The sequence below is a fragment of the Taudactylus pleione genome, unplaced genomic scaffold, assembly GCF_031769625.1.
Source record: "Taudactylus pleione unplaced genomic scaffold, aTauple2 ptg001437l, whole genome shotgun sequence".
In the NCBI taxonomy this organism is placed as follows: domain Eukaryota; kingdom Metazoa; phylum Chordata; class Amphibia; order Anura; family Myobatrachidae; genus Taudactylus; species Taudactylus pleione.
In genome coordinates this window covers 406247-426407 of record NW_028285836.1, presented here as the reverse complement: position 1 = coordinate 426407, position 20161 = coordinate 406247, and positions in this window count along the sequence as shown.

Sequence of the window (20161 nt, the reverse complement as noted above, 5' to 3'; positions counted from 1 at the left end):
AGACACAAGCAGCTACCTCACATAGAGAGACATTGATAATTGCTGATGAACACAATGGGTAGTATAAATCATATGCTATTACAATTAGTGAGAGCTTTTCTTTAATAAAAAATAAATACATCTATATATATATTATAATTTGCAGTACATATCATATGCTAACCACCCATAATTCAATGCTTAAATGTTAACAAAGCAAATAGATAGTGCACACATTACTTCATTTATAAGCAGAAAGTTTAGCTGCAAAATATTTTGCATATATTCAAATTATTTCACAGCTTGTACAGTTTAAGTGTAAATGAAGTAATATTTGCACTGTTTGCCCACTTAGCTGACTTTAAAAGATTAAATATATGGTGATTAGCATATGGTAAGTATTATAAATGTAAACACATATACATTGATTTATAATGGTATATGATATAAAGTGGTTTCTAAAAAAGATTATTTATGCTTTGTTCTCAAGTATGGTCGGCTCATTGTGTCAGAGCTTGGGCTGGTAGTTAGAAACTGCAGCAGTAAATTAGGAGCCAGGTATCCAAGAGACAGAACTGCAACTCCCAACCAAACAGAAGATGCACCCCTATATTTGTGTCTTTTTCTCCTAGAAATGTTTTTTCATTTGGCCTGGTTCTATTTTCACCCATCCTTTCCTCCTCCTCCTTAATCTATACTTTCATTTCTTTGATTCATTGTTACCAAAAGAGAGCAGAGGATTTCAATGTCATTTAGAGCCTTGGAGTTATTATTTTTTTTCAATTCATCTCTATGTTATCAATTAACATATGCAGACTTCTTTCTCTTTCTCTCTGGGTGCATGATTTGTGAACGCACTGCCTCCTGCAAGCCTCTGCCACACCCACAAGCCAACTGGTAGCCTTCCTTTCTTCATTTCTTGTCTCGGCAGTTAATCAGATAGTCTAAAACCTTAATTGGAATGTTAACAGTGTTTATGGAATGTTCACACTGTCCACGGAATGTTCAGAACTCTACGGAATAGTCATACTGTCCACGGAATGTTCAGGAGTGGCTGCCATGCAGTCACCATGGCAATAGAATGTAAACAGTCAGCTAGCAGATTCTGCCACTATAACAACATTCTTCTATGATGTCACAATCTACTGCTGCTTATAACCATTGCACTTCCTCGGAGAAGCTTACTTGAGGGAGACAAACACCTCGAGATGCATCATATCACTGCTCGTTCTTGCAAATGGAGAAAATGAATGCCTCCAGCTGGTCCCAAGTTAAACAATCAGGGAAATTCAAGCGTTGCAAACCTAAAATATATTTTCAAAAGATGACAGAAATTTTCTGAATACATAATGTGAACTGCTCTAGCAAATTTGGCCTCAGTATAGAAATGTAACAAATACCCAATTTGTCAGAAGTAATGGTAAGCAATTCATGGCTCCAACAGTTGTATCCATGTGGTTACCCCCGCAATGGTGCGAAAAAGTAAAAACAGGAGACCTGATAATCAATTTCTAAATGGCATTGCAAAAGTGTCTTAGGGGTTGGATAGTCATGACACAAACAATAGAATATATTCATTATTTAATTAACCAACCCTCTGCAAATACATCCACTTTACAGGGACTTTGACTTTAGTCCCGGAATTAGGCCTAAATAGAGGCAGATAAATGGAGACAAGACATGGAGACACCAAAAGGTCAGTCCTCTTCTTCTCAGTTGTTTAATGAATGATATGAAGTGTTTATAAATGCAAAAGTGAAAGCAGATGAGTGCAGCAGCAGGTTGTATTCACATGTGATTGTAGAACAAGCACTGGGGGCATAGGCCCCATTTCTCCCCATCCCCTCAAAGCCAAATGGCCCCCATTGAAGGGAAAAAACTGAATCTTCAGGTCCCCCTTCACCGATGCTAGTGGGACCCTTGGACATACTTGATCCCTTGAGCAAATTTTTTATTTTTTTTTGTTTTTAAATGGTCTCCCTAATTTTAGTGGTATATGTTTTATACTACCCCTAATGGCATTTGAGTTTTCTGTTCACTTCTTCCACATGTTACATGGCTATGTATGTGATGTAACAAGGTGGGAGTTTGTTCCCAATCCTTGTGTTGGATGGGAGCCTTTTGGCTCCAGGGATGTCAAAGATGGGCTTTCTGGCTCTGAGTTGATGAAGAGAAATGAGGCTCATGTGCCCAGTGCATTTTTACAGTTTCTTGGATGATTGGAGCCAGGTGTAAAGCTATAGGGAGTGGTGCAGTCCCCTAGGTCACTTCAGGCCTAACACCATGAAGATGCACTGCTGCAGCCAATCGGTTTTGCTTGGTACTGTGTAAAAATCTACCTTGCCCCAATACAGGGAAGCCATAGTTGGAGACAGTAGTGGAGTGCATAACCACAATCTCAAGAGCATCACAGGTCCTATATACTTTTTTTATTGAAGCCTTAAATCTATGCTCCAATCACCCAGGAGAGTGTAAAAGCATGCTTTGCAAATAAGCACCATTTCTCTTTAAACCACGAAAGCCAAAAACCCACCATCACAGAGAGCAGGGCTGCACCTGACAGAGCAGCCAAACAGCACCTTAGATTCAGGGTTTTCAGGCTCTCTTATGTCTCAAAGCTTGGGGTTGCGCTTCTGATTTGTTACTTATCAGACACAAGCAGCTACCTCACATAGAGAGACATTGATAATTGCTGATGAACACAATGGGTAGTATAAATCATATGCTATTACAATTAGTGAGAGCTTTTCTTTAATAAAAAATAAATACATCTATATATATATTATAATTTGCAGTACATATCATATGCTAACCACCCATAATTCAATGCTTAAATGTTAACTAAGCAAATAGATAGTGCACACATTACTTCATTTATAAGCATAAAGTTTAGCTGCAAAATATTTTGCATATATTCAAATTATTTCACAGCTTGTACAGTTTAAGTGTAAATGAAGTAATATTTGCACTGTTTGCCCACTTAGCTGACTTTAAAAGATTAAATATATGGTGATTAGCATATGGTAAGTATTATAAATGTAAACACATATACATTGATTTATAATGGTATATGATATAAAGTGGTTTCTAAAAAAGATTATTTATGCTTTGTTCTCAAGTATGGTCGGCTCATTGTGTCAGAGCTTGGGCTGGTAGTTAGAAACTGCAGCAGTAAATTAGGAGCCAGGTATCCAAGAGACAGAACTGCAACTCCCAACCAAACAGAAGATGCACCCCTATATTTGTGTCTTTTTCTCCTAGAAATGTTTTTTCATTTGGCCTGGTTCTATTTTCACCCATCCTTTCCTCCTCCTCCTTAATCTATACTTTCATTTCTTTGATTCATTGTTACCAAAAGAGAGCAGAGGATTTCAATGTCATTTAGAGCCTTGGAGTTATTATTTTTTTTCAATTCATCTCTATGTTATCAATTAACATATGCAGACTTCTTTCTCTTTCTCTCTGGGTGCATGATTTGTGAACGCACTGCCTCCTGCAAGCCTCTGCCACACCCACAAGCCAACTGGTAGCCTTCCTTTCTTCATTTCTTGTCTCGGCAGTTAATCAGATAGTCTAAAACCTTAATTGGAATGTTAACAGTGTTTATGGAATGTTCACACTGTCCACGGAATGTTCAGAACTCTACGGAATAGTCATACTGTCCACGGAATGTTCAGGAGTGGCTGCCATGCAGTCACCATGGCAATAGAATGTAAACAGTCAGCTAGCAGATTCTGCCACTATAACAACATTCTTCTATGATGTCACAATCTACTGCTGCTTATAACCATTGCACTTCCTCGGAGAAGCTTACTTGAGGGAGACAAACACCTCGAGATGCATCATATCACTGCTCGTTCTTGCAAATGGAGAAAATGAATGCCTCCAGCTGGTCCCAAGTTAAACAATCAGGGAAATTCAAGCGTTGCAAACCTAAAATATATTTTCAAAAGATGACAGAAATTTTCTGAATACATAATGTGAACTGCTCTAGCAAATTTGGCCTCAGTATAGAAATGTAACAAATACCCAATTTGTCAGAAGTAATGGTAAGCAATTCATGGCTCCAACAGTTGTATCCATGTGGTTACCCCCGCAATGGTGCGAAAAAGTAAAAACAGGAGACCTGATAATCAATTTCTAAATGGCATTGCAAAAGTGTCTTAGGGGTTGGATAGTCATGACACAAACAATAGAATATATTCATTATTTAATTAACCAACCCTCTGCAAATACATCCACTTTACAGGGACTTTGACTTTAGTCCCGGAATTAGGCCTAAATAGAGGCAGATAAATGGAGACAAGACATGGAGACACCAAAAGGTCAGTCCTCTTCTTCTCAGTTGTTTAATGAATGATATGAAGTGTTTATAAATGCAAAAGTGAAAGCAGATGAGTGCAGCAGCAGGTTGTATTCACATGTGATTGTAGAACAAGCACTGGGGGCATAGGCCCCATTTCTCCCCATCCCCTCAAAGCCAAATGGCCCCCATTGAAGGGAAAAAACTGAATCTTCAGGTCCCCCTTCACCGATGCTAGTGGGACCCTTGGACATACTTGATCCCTTGAGCAAATTTTTTATTTTTTTTTGTTTTTAAATGGTCTCCCTAATTTTAGTGGTATATGTTTTATACTACCCCTAATGGCATTTGAGTTTTCTGTTCACTTCTTCCACATGTTACATGGCTATGTATGTGATGTAACAAGGTGGGAGTTTGTTCCCAATCCTTGTGTTGGATGGGAGCCTTTTGGCTCCAGGGATGTCAAAGATGGGCTTTCTGGCTCTGAGTTGATGAAGAGAAATGAGGCTCATGTGCCCAGTGCATTTTTACAGTTTCTTGGATGATTGGAGCCAGGTGTAAAGCTATAGGGAGTGGTGCAGTCCCCTAGGTCACTTCAGGCCTAACACCATGAAGATGCACTGCTGCAGCCAATCGGTTTTGCTTGGTACTGTGTAAAAATCTACCTTGCCCCAATACAGGGAAGCCATAGTTGGAGACAGTAGTGGAGTGCATAACCACAATCTCAAGAGCATCACAGGTCCTATATACTTTTTTTATTGAAGCCTTAAATCTATGCTCCAATCACCCAGGAGAGTGTAAAAGCATGCTTTGCAAATAAGCACCATTTCTCTTTAAACCACGAAAGCCAAAAACCCACCATCACAGAGAGCAGGGCTGCACCTGACAGAGCAGCCAAACAGCACCTTAGATTCAGGGTTTTCAGGCTCTCTTATGTCTCAAAGCTTGGGGTTGCGCTTCTGATTTGTTACTTATCAGACACAAGCAGCTACCTCACATAGAGAGACATTGATAATTGCTGATGAACACAATGGGTAGTATAAATCATATGCTATTACAATTAGTGAGAGCTTTTCTTTAATAAAAAATAAATACATCTATATATATATTATAATTTGCAGTACATATCATATGCTAACCACCCATAATTCAATGCTTAAATGTTAACTAAGCAAATAGATAGTGCACACATTACTTCATTTATAAGCATAAAGTTTAGCTGCAAAATATTTTGCATATATTCAAATTATTTCACAGCTTGTACAGTTTAAGTGTAAATGAAGTAATATTTGCACTGTTTGCCCACTTAGCTGACTTTAAAAGATTAAATATATGGTGATTAGCATATGGTAAGTATTATAAATGTAAACACATATACATTGATTTATAATGGTATATGATATAAAGTGGTTTCTAAAAAAGATTATTTATGCTTTGTTCTCAAGTATGGTCGGCTCATTGTGTCAGAGCTTGGGCTGGTAGTTAGAAACTGCAGCAGTAAATTAGGAGCCAGGTATCCAAGAGACAGAACTGCAACTCCCAACCAAACAGAAGATGCACCCCTATATTTGTGTCTTTTTCTCCTAGAAATGTTTTTTCATTTGGCCTGGTTCTATTTTCACCCATCCTTTCCTCCTCCTCCTTAATCTATACTTTCATTTCTTTGATTCATTGTTACCAAAAGAGAGCAGAGGATTTCAATGTCATTTAGAGCCTTGGAGTTATTATTTTTTTTCAATTCATCTCTATGTTATCAATTAACATATGCAGACTTCTTTCTCTTTCTCTCTGGGTGCATGATTTGTGAACGCACTGCCTCCTGCAAGCCTCTGCCACACCCACAAGCCAACTGGTAGCCTTCCTTTCTTCATTTCTTGTCTCGGCAGTTAATCAGATAGTCTAAAACCTTAATTGGAATGTTAACAGTGTTTATGGAATGTTCACACTGTCCACGGAATGTTCAGAACTCTACGGAATAGTCATACTGTCCACGGAATGTTCAGGAGTGGCTGCCATGCAGTCACCATGGCAATAGAATGTAAACAGTCAGCTAGCAGATTCTGCCACTATAACAACATTCTTCTATGATGTCACAATCTACTGCTGCTTATAACCATTGCACTTCCTCGGAGAAGCTTACTTGAGGGAGACAAACACCTCGAGATGCATCATATCACTGCTCGTTCTTGCAAATGGAGAAAATGAATGCCTCCAGCTGGTCCCAAGTTAAACAATCAGGGAAATTCAAGCGTTGCAAACCTAAAATATATTTTCAAAAGATGACAGAAATTTTCTGAATACATAATGTGAACTGCTCTAGCAAATTTGGCCTCAGTATAGAAATGTAACAAATACCCAATTTGTCAGAAGTAATGGTAAGCAATTCATGGCTCCAACAGTTGTATCCATGTGGTTACCCCCGCAATGGTGCGAAAAAGTAAAAACAGGAGACCTGATAATCAATTTCTAAATGGCATTGCAAAAGTGTCTTAGGGGTTGGATAGTCATGACACAAACAATAGAATATATTCATTATTTAATTAACCAACCCTCTGCAAATACATCCACTTTACAGGGACTTTGACTTTAGTCCCGGAATTAGGCCTAAATAGAGGCAGATAAATGGAGACAAGACATGGAGACACCAAAAGGTCAGTCCTCTTCTTCTCAGTTGTTTAATGAATGATATGAAGTGTTTATAAATGCAAAAGTGAAAGCAGATGAGTGCAGCAGCAGGTTGTATTCACATGTGATTGTAGAACAAGCACTGGGGGCATAGGCCCCATTTCTCCCCATCCCCTCAAAGCCAAATGGCCCCCATTGAAGGGAAAAAACTGAATCTTCAGGTCCCCCTTCACCGATGCTAGTGGGACCCTTGGACATACTTGATCCCTTGAGCAAATTTTTTATTTTTTTTTGTTTTTAAATGGTCTCCCTAATTTTAGTGGTATATGTTTTATACTACCCCTAATGGCATTTGAGTTTTCTGTTCACTTCTTCCACATGTTACATGGCTATGTATGTGATGTAACAAGGTGGGAGTTTGTTCCCAATCCTTGTGTTGGATGGGAGCCTTTTGGCTCCAGGGATGTCAAAGATGGGCTTTCTGGCTCTGAGTTGATGAAGAGAAATGAGGCTCATGTGCCCAGTGCATTTTTACAGTTTCTTGGATGATTGGAGCCAGGTGTAAAGCTATAGGGAGTGGTGCAGTCCCCTAGGTCACTTCAGGCCTAACACCATGAAGATGCACTGCTGCAGCCAATCGGTTTTGCTTGGTACTGTGTAAAAATCTACCTTGCCCCAATACAGGGAAGCCATAGTTGGAGACAGTAGTGGAGTGCATAACCACAATCTCAAGAGCATCACAGGTCCTATATACTTTTTTATTGAAGCCTTAAATCTATGCTCCAATCACCCAGGAGAGTGTAAAAGCATGCTTTGCAAATAAGCACCATTTCTCTTTAAACCACGAAAGCCAAAAACCCACCATCACAGAGAGCAGGGCTGCACCTGACAGAGCAGCCAAACAGCACCTTAGATTCAGGGTTTTCAGGCTCTCTTATGTCTCAAAGCTTGGGGTTGCGCTTCTGATTTGTTACTTATCAGACACAAGCAGCTACCTCACATAGAGAGACATTGATAATTGCTGATGAACACAATGGGTAGTATAAATCATATGCTATTACAATTAGTGAGAGCTTTTCTTTAATAAAAAATAAATACATCTATATATATATTATAATTTGCAGTACATATCATATGCTAACCACCCATAATTCAATGCTTAAATGTTAACAAAGCAAATAGATAGTGCACACATTACTTCATTTATAAGCAGAAAGTTTAGCTGCAAAATATTTTGCATATATTCAAATTATTTCACAGCTTGTACAGTTTAAGTGTAAATGAAGTAATATTTGCACTGTTTGCCCACTTAGCTGACTTTAAAAGATTAAATATATGGTGATTAGCATATGGTAAGTATTATAAATGTAAACACATATACATTGATTTATAATGGTATATGATATAAAGTGGTTTCTAAAAAAGATTATTTATGCTTTGTTCTCAAGTATGGTCGGCTCATTGTGTCAGAGCTTGGGCTGGTAGTTAGAAACTGCAGCAGTAAATTAGGAGCCAGGTATCCAAGAGACAGAACTGCAACTCCCAACCAAACAGAAGATGCACCCCTATATTTGTGTCTTTTTCTCCTAGAAATGTTTTTTCATTTGGCCTGGTTCTATTTTCACCCATCCTTTCCTCCTCCTCCTTAATCTATACTTTCATTTCTTTGATTCATTGTTACCAAAAGAGAGCAGAGGATTTCAATGTCATTTAGAGCCTTGGAGTTATTATTTTTTTTCAATTCATCTCTATGTTATCAATTAACATATGCAGACTTCTTTCTCTTTCTCTCTGGGTGCATGATTTGTGAACGCACTGCCTCCTGCAAGCCTCTGCCACACCCACAAGCCAACTGGTAGCCTTCCTTTCTTCATTTCTTGTCTCGGCAGTTAATCAGATAGTCTAAAACCTTAATTGGAATGTTAACAGTGTTTATGGAATGTTCACACTGTCCACGGAATGTTCAGAACTCTACGGAATAGTCATACTGTCCACGGAATGTTCAGGAGTGGCTGCCATGCAGTCACCATGGCAATAGAATGTAAACAGTCAGCTAGCAGATTCTGCCACTATAACAACATTCTTCTATGATGTCACAATCTACTGCTGCTTATAACCATTGCACTTCCTCGGAGAAGCTTACTTGAGGGAGACAAACACCTCGAGATGCATCATATCACTGCTCGTTCTTGCAAATGGAGAAAATGAATGCCTCCAGCTGGTCCCAAGTTAAACAATCAGGGAAATTCAAGCGTTGCAAACCTAAAATATATTTTCAAAAGATGACAGAAATTTTCTGAATACATAATGTGAACTGCTCTAGCAAATTTGGCCTCAGTATAGAAATGTAACAAATACCCAATTTGTCAGAAGTAATGGTAAGCAATTCATGGCTCCAACAGTTGTATCCATGTGGTTACCCCCGCAATGGTGCGAAAAAGTAAAAACAGGAGACCTGATAATCAATTTCTAAATGGCATTGCAAAAGTGTCTTAGGGGTTGGATAGTCATGACACAAACAATAGAATATATTCATTATTTAATTAACCAACCCTCTGCAAATACATCCACTTTACAGGGACTTTGACTTTAGTCCCGGAATTAGGCCTAAATAGAGGCAGATAAATGGAGACAAGACATGGAGACACCAAAAGGTCAGTCCTCTTCTTCTCAGTTGTTTAATGAATGATATGAAGTGTTTATAAATGCAAAAGTGAAAGCAGATGAGTGCAGCAGCAGGTTGTATTCACATGTGATTGTAGAACAAGCACTGGGGGCATAGGCCCCATTTCTCCCCATCCCCTCAAAGCCAAATGGCCCCCATTGAAGGGAAAAAACTGAATCTTCAGGTCCCCCTTCACCGATGCTAGTGGGACCCTTGGACATACTTGATCCCTTGAGCAAATTTTTTATTTTTTTTTGTTTTTAAATGGTCTCCCTAATTTTAGTGGTATATGTTTTATACTACCCCTAATGGCATTTGAGTTTTCTGTTCACTTCTTCCACATGTTACATGGCTATGTATGTGATGTAACAAGGTGGGAGTTTGTTCCCAATCCTTGTGTTGGATGGGAGCCTTTTGGCTCCAGGGATGTCAAAGATGGGCTTTCTGGCTCTGAGTTGATGAAGAGAAATGAGGCTCATGTGCCCAGTGCATTTTTACAGTTTCTTGGATGATTGGAGCCAGGTGTAAAGCTATAGGGAGTGGTGCAGTCCCCTAGGTCACTTCAGGCCTAACACCATGAAGATGCACTGCTGCAGCCAATCGGTTTTGCTTGGTACTGTGTAAAAATCTACCTTGCCCCAATACAGGGAAGCCATAGTTGGAGACAGTAGTGGAGTGCATAACCACAATCTCAAGAGCATCACAGGTCCTATATACTTTTTTTATTGAAGCCTTAAATCTATGCTCCAATCACCCAGGAGAGTGTAAAAGCATGCTTTGCAAATAAGCACCATTTCTCTTTAAACCACGAAAGCCAAAAACCCACCATCACAGAGAGCAGGGCTGCACCTGACAGAGCAGCCAAACAGCACCTTAGATTCAGGGTTTTCAGGCTCTCTTATGTCTCAAAGCTTGGGGTTGCGCTTCTGATTTGTTACTTATCAGACACAAGCAGCTACCTCACATAGAGAGACATTGATAATTGCTGATGAACACAATGGGTAGTATAAATCATATGCTATTACAATTAGTGAGAGCTTTTCTTTAATAAAAAATAAATACATCTATATATATATTATAATTTGCAGTACATATCATATGCTAACCACCCATAATTCAATGCTTAAATGTTAACTAAGCAAATAGATAGTGCACACATTACTTCATTTATAAGCAGAAAGTTTAGCTGCAAAATATTTTGCATATATTCAAATTATTTCACAGCTTGTACAGTTTAAGTGTAAATGAAGTAATATTTGCACTGTTTGCCCACTTAGCTGACTTTAAAAGATTAAATATATGGTGATTAGCATATGGTAAGTATTATAAATGTAAACACATATACATTGATTTATAATGGTATATGATATAAAGTGGTTTCTAAAAAAGATTATTTATGCTTTGTTCTCAAGTATGGTCGGCTCATTGTGTCAGAGCTTGGGCTGGTAGTTAGAAACTGCAGCAGTAAATTAGGAGCCAGGTATCCAAGAGACAGAACTGCAACTCCCAACCAAACAGAAGATGCACCCCTATATTTGTGTCTTTTTCTCCTAGAAATGTTTTTTCATTTGGCCTGGTTCTATTTTCACCCATCCTTTCCTCCTCCTCCTTAATCTATACTTTCATTTCTTTGATTCATTGTTACCAAAAGAGAGCAGAGGATTTCAATGTCATTTAGAGCCTTGGAGTTATTATTTTTTTTCAATTCATCTCTATGTTATCAATTAACATATGCAGACTTCTTTCTCTTTCTCTCTGGGTGCATGATTTGTGAACGCACTGCCTCCTGCAAGCCTCTGCCACACCCACAAGCCAACTGGTAGCCTTCCTTTCTTCATTTCTTGTCTCGGCAGTTAATCAGATAGTCTAAAACCTTAATTGGAATGTTAACAGTGTTTATGGAATGTTCACACTGTCCACGGAATGTTCAGAACTCTACGGAATAGTCATACTGTCCACGGAATGTTCAGGAGTGGCTGCCATGCAGTCACCATGGCAATAGAATGTAAACAGTCAGCTAGCAGATTCTGCCACTATAACAACATTCTTCTATGATGTCACAATCTACTGCTGCTTATAACCATTGCACTTCCTCGGAGAAGCTTACTTGAGGGAGACAAACACCTCGAGATGCATCATATCACTGCTCGTTCTTGCAAATGGAGAAAATGAATGCCTCCAGCTGGTCCCAAGTTAAACAATCAGGGAAATTCAAGCGTTGCAAACCTAAAATATATTTTCAAAAGATGACAGAAATTTTCTGAATACATAATGTGAACTGCTCTAGCAAATTTGGCCTCAGTATAGAAATGTAACAAATACCCAATTTGTCAGAAGTAATGGTAAGCAATTCATGGCTCCAACAGTTGTATCCATGTGGTTACCCCCGCAATGGTGCGAAAAAGTAAAAACAGGAGACCTGATAATCAATTTCTAAATGGCATTGCAAAAGTGTCTTAGGGGTTGGATAGTCATGACACAAACAATAGAATATATTCATTATTTAATTAACCAACCCTCTGCAAATACATCCACTTTACAGGGACTTTGACTTTAGTCCCGGAATTAGGCCTAAATAGAGGCAGATAAATGGAGACAAGACATGGAGACACCAAAAGGTCAGTCCTCTTCTTCTCAGTTGTTTAATGAATGATATGAAGTGTTTATAAATGCAAAAGTGAAAGCAGATGAGTGCAGCAGCAGGTTGTATTCACATGTGATTGTAGAACAAGCACTGGGGGCATAGGCCCCATTTCTCCCCATCCCCTCAAAGCCAAATGGCCCCCATTGAAGGGAAAAAACTGAATCTTCAGGTCCCCCTTCACCGATGCTAGTGGGACCCTTGGACATACTTGATCCCTTGAGCAAATTTTTTATTTTTTTTTGTTTTTAAATGGTCTCCCTAATTTTAGTGGTATATGTTTTATACTACCCCTAATGGCATTTGAGTTTTCTGTTCACTTCTTCCACATGTTACATGGCTATGTATGTGATGTAACAAGGTGGGAGTTTGTTCCCAATCCTTGTGTTGGATGGGAGCCTTTTGGCTCCAGGGATGTCAAAGATGGGCTTTCTGGCTCTGAGTTGATGAAGAGAAATGAGGCTCATGTGCCCAGTGCATTTTTACAGTTTCTTGGATGATTGGAGCCAGGTGTAAAGCTATAGGGAGTGGTGCAGTCCCCTAGGTCACTTCAGGCCTAACACCATGAAGATGCACTGCTGCAGCCAATCGGTTTTGCTTGGTACTGTGTAAAAATCTACCTTGCCCCAATACAGGGAAGCCATAGTTGGAGACAGTAGTGGAGTGCATAACCACAATCTCAAGAGCATCACAGGTCCTATATACTTTTTTTATTGAAGCCTTAAATCTATGCTCCAATCACCCAGGAGAGTGTAAAAGCATGCTTTGCAAATAAGCACCATTTCTCTTTAAACCACGAAAGCCAAAAACCCACCATCACAGAGAGCAGGGCTGCACCTGACAGAGCAGCCAAACAGCACCTTAGATTCAGGGTTTTCAGGCTCTCTTATGTCTCAAAGCTTGGTGTTGCGCTTCTGATTTGTTACTTATCAGACACAAGCAGCTACCTCACATAGAGAGACATTGATAATTGCTGATGAACACAATGGGTAGTATAAATCATATGCTATTACAATTAGTGAGAGCTTTTCTTTAATAAAAAATAAATACATCTATATATATATTATAATTTGCAGTACATATCATATGCTAACCACCCATAATTCAATGCTTAAATGTTAACTAAGCAAATAGATAGTGCACACATTACTTCATTTATAAGCAGAAAGTTTAGCTGCAAAATATTTTGCATATATTCAAATTATTTCACAGCTTGTACAGTTTAAGTGTAAATGAAGTAATATTTGCACTGTTTGCCCACTTAGCTGACTTTAAAAGATTAAATATATGGTGATTAGCATATGGTAAGTATTATAAATGTAAACACATATACATTGATTTATAATGGTATATGATATAAAGTGGTTTCTAAAAAAGATTATTTATGCTTTGTTCTCAAGTATGGTCGGCTCATTGTGTCAGAGCTTGGGCTGGTAGTTAGAAACTGCAGCAGTAAATTAGGAGCCAGGTATCCAAGAGACAGAACTGCAACTCCCAACCAAACAGAAGATGCACCCCTATATTTGTGTCTTTTTCTCCTAGAAATGTTTTTTCATTTGGCCTGGTTCTATTTTCACCCATCCTTTCCTCCTCCTCCTTAATCTATACTTTCATTTCTTTGATTCATTGTTACCAAAAGAGAGCAGAGGATTTCAATGTCATTTAGAGCCTTGGAGTTATTATTTTTTTTCAATTCATCTCTATGTTATCAATTAACATATGCAGACTTCTTTCTCTTTCTCTCTGGGTGCATGATTTGTGAACGCACTGCCTCCTGCAAGCCTCTGCCACACCCACAAGCCAACTGGTAGCCTTCCTTTCTTCATTTCTTGTCTCGGCAGTTAATCAGATAGTCTAAAACCTTAATTGGAATGTTAACAGTGTTTATGGAATGTTCACACTGTCCACGGAATGTTCAGAACTCTACGGAATAGTCATACTGTCCACGGAATGTTCAGGAGTGGCTGCCATGCAGTCACCATGGCAATAGAATGTAAATAGTCAGCTAGCAGATTCTGCCACTATAACAACATTCTTCTATGATGTCACAATCTACTGCTGCTTATAACCATTGCACTTCCTCGGAGAAGCTTACTTGAGGGAGACAAACACCTCGAGATGCATCATATCACTGCTCGTTCTTGCAAATGGAGAAAATGAATGCCTCCAGCTGGTCCCAAGTTAAACAATCAGGGAAATTCAAGCGTTGCAAACCTAAAATATATTTTCAAAAGATGACAGAAATTTTCTGAATACATAATGTGAACTGCTCTAGCAAATTTGGCCTCAGTATAGAAATGTAACAAATACCCAATTTGTCAGAAGTAATGGTAAGCAATTCATGGCTCCAACAGTTGTATCCATGTGGTTACCCCCGCAATGGTGCGAAAAAGTAAAAACAGGAGACCTGATAATCAATTTCTAAATGGCATTGCAAAAGTGTCTTAGGGGTTGGATAGTCATGACACAAACAATAGAATATATTCATTATTTAATTAACCAACCCTCTGCAAATACATCCACTTTACAGGGACTTTGACTTTAGTCCCGGAATTAGGCCTAAATAGAGGCAGATAAATGGAGACAAGACATGGAGACACCAAAAGGTCAGTCCTCTTCTTCTCAGTTGTTTAATGAATGATATGAAGTGTTTATAAATGCAAAAGTGAAAGCAGATGAGTGCAGCAGCAGGTTGTATTCACATGTGATTGTAGAACAAGCACTGGGGGCATAGGCCCCATTTCTCCCCATCCCCTCAAAGCCAAATGGCCCCCATTGAAGGGAAAAAACTGAATCTTCAGGTCCCCCTTCACCGATGCTAGTGGGACCCTTGGACATACTTGATCCCTTGAGCAAATTTTTTATTTTTTTTTGTTTTTAAATGGTCTCCCTAATTTTAGTGGTATATGTTTTATACTACCCCTAATGGCATTTGAGTTTTCTGTTCACTTCTTCCACATGTTACATGGCTATGTATGTGATGTAACAAGGTGGGAGTTTGTTCCCAATCCTTGTGTTGGATGGGAGCCTTTTGGCTCCAGGGATGTCAAAGATGGGCTTTCTGGCTCTGAGTTGATGAAGAGAAATGAGGCTCATGTGCCCAGTGCATTTTTACAGTTTCTTGGATGATTGGAGCCAGGTGTAAAGCTATAGGGAGTGGTGCAGTCCCCTAGGTCACTTCAGGCCTAACACCATGAAGATGCACTGCTGCAGCCAATCGGTTTTGCTTGGTACTGTGTAAAAATCTACCTTGCCCCAATACAGGGAAGCCATAGTTGGAGACAGTAGTGGAGTGCATAACCACAATCTCAAGAGCATCACAGGTCCTATATACTTTTTTTATTGAAGCCTTAAATCTATGCTCCAATCACCCAGGAGAGTGTAAAAGCATGCTTTGCAAATAAGCACCATTTCTCTTTAAACCACGAAAGCCAAAAACCCACCATCACAGAGAGCAGGGCTGCACCTGACAGAGCAGCCAAACAGCACCTTAGATTCAGGGTTTTCAGGGTCTCTTATGTCTCAAAGCTTGGGGTTGCGCTTCTGATTTGTTACTTATCAGACACAAGCAGCTACCTCACATAGAGAGACATTGATAATTGCTGATGAACACAATGGGTAGTATAAATCATATGCTATTACAATTAGTGAGAGCTTTTCTTTAATAAAAAATAAATACATCTATATATATATTATAATTTGCAGTACATATCATATGCTAACCACCCATAATTCAATGCTTAAATGTTAACAAAGCAAATAGATAGTGCACACATTACTTCATTTATAAGCAGAAAGTTTAGCTGCAAAATATTTTGCATATATTCAAATTATTTCACAGCTTGTACAGTTTAAGTGTAAATGAAGTAATATTTGCACTGTTTGCCCACTTAGCTGACTTTAAAAGATTAAATATATGGTGATTAGCATATGGTAAGTATTATAAATGTAAACACATATACATTGATTTATAATGGTATATGATATAAAGTGGTTTCTAAAAAAGATTATTTATGCTTTGTTCTCAAGTATGGTCGGCTCATTGTGTCAGAGCTTGGGCTGGTAGTTAGAAACTGCAGCAGTAAATTAGGAGCCAGGTATCCAAGAGACAGAACTGCAACTCCCAACCAAACAGAAGATGCACCCCTATATTTGTGTCTTTTTCTCCTAGAAATGTTTTTTCATTTGGCCTGGTTCTATTTTCACCCATCCTTTCCTCCTCCTCCTTAATCTATACTTTCATTTCTTTGATTCATTGTTACCAAAAGAGAGCAGAGGATTTCAATGTCATTTAGAGCCTTGGAGTTATTATTTTTTTTCAATTCATCTCTATGTTATCAATTAACATATGCAGACTTCTTTCTCTTTCTCTCTGGGTGCATGATTTGTGAACGCACTGCCTCCTGCAAGCCTCTGCCACACCCACAAGCCAACTGGTAGCCTTCCTTTCTTCATTTCTTGTCTCGGCAGTTAATCAGATAGTCTAAAACCTTAATTGGAATGTTAACAGTGTTTATGGAATGTTCACACTGTCCACGGAATGTTCAGAACTCTACGGAATAGTCATACTGTCCACGGAATGTTCAGGAGTGGCTGCCATGCAGTCACCATGGCAATAGAATGTAAACAGTCAGCTAGCAGATTCTGCCACTATAACAACATTCTTCTATGATGTCACAATCTACTGCTGCTTATAACCATTGCACTTCCTCGGAGAAGCTTACTTGAGGGAGACAAACACCTCGAGATGCATCATATCACTGCTCGTTCTTGCAAATGGAGAAAATGAATGCCTCCAGCTGGTCCCAAGTTAAACAATCAGGGAAATTCAAGCGTTGCAAACCTAAAATATATTTTCAAAAGATGACAGAAATTTTCTGAATACATAATGTGAACTGCTCTAGCAAATTTGGCCTCAGTATAGAAATGTAACAAATACCCAATTTGTCAGAAGTAATGGTAAGCAATTCATGGCTCCAACAGTTGTATCCATGTGGTTACCCCCGCAATGGTGCGAAAAAGTAAAAACAGGAGACCTGATAATCAATTTCTAAATGGCATTGCAAAAGTGTCTTAGGGGTTGGATAGTCATGACACAAACAATAGAATATATTCATTATTTAATTAACCAACCCTCTGCAAATACATCCACTTTACAGGGACTTTGACTTTAGTCCCGGAATTAGGCCTAAATAGAGGCAGATAAATGGAGACAAGACATGGAGACACCAAAAGGTCAGTCCTCTTCTTCTCAGTTGTTTAATGAATGATATGAAGTGTTTATAAATGCAAAAGTGAAAGCAGATGAGTGCAGCAGCAGGTTGTATTCACATGTGATTGTAGAACAAGCACTGGGGGCATAGGCCCCATTTCTCCCCATCCCCTCAAAGCCAAATGGCCCCCATTGAAGGGAAAAAACTGAATCTTCAGGTCCCCCTTCACCGATGCTAGTGGGACCCTTGGACATACTTGATCCCTTGAGCAAATTTTTTATTTTTTTTTGTTTTTAAATGGTCTCCCTAATTTTAGTGGTATATGTTTTATACTACCCCTAATGGCATTTGAGTTTTCTGTTCACTTCTTCCACATGTTACATGGCTATGTATGTGATGTAACAAGGTGGGAGTTTGTTCCCAATCCTTGTGTTGGATGGGAGCCTTTTGGCTCCAGGGATGTCAAAGATGGGCTTTCTGGCTCTGAGTTGATGAAGAGAAATGAGGCTCATGTGCCCAGTGCATTTTTACAGTTTCTTGGATGATTGGAGCCAGGTGTAAAGCTATAGGGAGTGGTGCAGTCCCCTAGGTCACTTCAGGCCTAACACCATGAAGATGCACTGCTGCAGCCAATCGGTTTTGCTTGGTACTGTGTAAAAATCTACCTTGCCCCAATACAGGGAAGCCATAGTTGGAGACAGTAGTGGAGTGCATAACCACAATCTCAAGAGCATCACAGGTCCTATATACTTTTTTTATTGAAGCCTTAAATCTATGCTCCAATCACCCAGGAGAGTGTAAAAGCATGCTTTGCAAATAAGCACCATTTCTCTTTAAACCACGAAAGCCAAAAACCCACCATCACAGAGAGCAGGGCTGCACCTGACAGAGCAGCCAAACAGCACCTTAGATTCAGGGTTTTCAGGGTCTCTTATGTCTCAAAGCTTGGGGTTGCGCTTCTGATTTGTTACTTATCAGACACAAGCAGCTACCTCACATAGAGAGACATTGATAATTGCTGATGAACACAATGGGTAGTATAAATCATATGCTATTACAATTAGTGAGAGCTTTTCTTTAATAAAAAATAAATACATCTATATATATATTATAATTTGCAGTACATATCATATGCTAACCACCCATAATTCAATGCTTAAATGTTAACAAAGCAAATAGATAGTGCACACATTACTTCATTTATAAGCAGAAAGTTTAGCTGCAAAATATTTTGCATATATTCAAATTATTTCACAGCTTGTACAGTTTAAGTGTAAATGAAGTAATATTTGCACTGTTTGCCCACTTAGCTGACTTTAAAAGATTAAATATATGGTGATTAGCATATGGTAAGTATTATAAATGTAAACACATATACATTGATTTATAATGGTATATGATATAAAGTGGTTTCTAAAAAAGATTATTTATGCTTTGTTCTCAAGTATGGTCGGCTCATTGTGTCAGAGCTTGGGCTGGTAGTTAGAAACTGCAGCAGTAAATTAGGAGCCAGGTATCCAAGAGACAGAACTGCAACTCCCAACCAAACAGAAGATGCACCCCTATATTTGTGTCTTTTTCTCCTAGAAATGTTTTTTCATTTGGCCTGGTTCTATTTTCACCCATCCTTTCCTCCTCCTCCTTAATCTATACTTTCATTTCTTTGATTCATTGTTACCAAAAGAGAGCAGAGGATTTCAATGTCATTTAGAGCCTTGGAGTTATTATTTTTTTTCAATTCATCTCTATGTTATCAATTAACATATGCAGACTTCTTTCTCTTTCTCTCTGGGTGCATGATTTGTGAACGCACTGCCTCCTGCAAGCCTCTGCCACACCCACAAGCCAACTGGTAGCCTTCCTTTCTTCATTTCTTGTCTCGGCAGTTAATCAGATAGTCTAAAACCTTAATTGGAATGTTAACAGTGTTTATGGAATGTTCACACTGTCCACGGAATGTTCAGAACTCTACGGAATAGTCATACTGTCCACGGAATGTTCAGGAGTGGCTGCCATGCAGTCACCATGGCAATAGAATGTAAACAGTCAGCTAGCAGATTCTGCCACTATAACAACATTCTTCTATGATGTCACAATCTACTGCTGCTTATAACCATTGCACTTCCTCGGAGAAGCTTACTTGAGGGAGACAAACACCTCGAGATGCATCATATCACTGCTCGTTCTTGCAAATGGAGAAAATGAATGCCTCCAGCTGGTCCCAAGTTAAACAATCAGGGAAATTCAAGCGTTGCAAACCTAAAATATATTTTCAAAAGATGACAGAAATTTTCTGAATACATAATGTGAACTGCTCTAGCAAATTTGGCCTCAGTATAGAAATGTAACAAATACCCAATTTGTCAGAAGTAATGGTAAGCAATTCATGGCTCCAACAGTTGTATCCATGTGGTTACCCCCGCAATGGTGCGAAAAAGTAAAAACAGGAGACCTGATAATCAATTTCTAAATGGCATTGCAAAAGTGTCTTAGGGGTTGGATAGTCATGACACAAACAATAGAATATATTCATTATTTAATTAACCAACCCTCTGCAAATACATCCACTTTACAGGGACTTTGACTTTAGTCCCGGAATTAGGCCTAAATAGAGGCAGATAAATGGAGACAAGACATGGAGACACCAAAAGGTCAGTCCTCTTCTTCTCAGTTGTTTAATGAATGATATGAAGTGTTTATAAATGCAAAAGTGAAAGCAGATGAGTGCAGCAGCA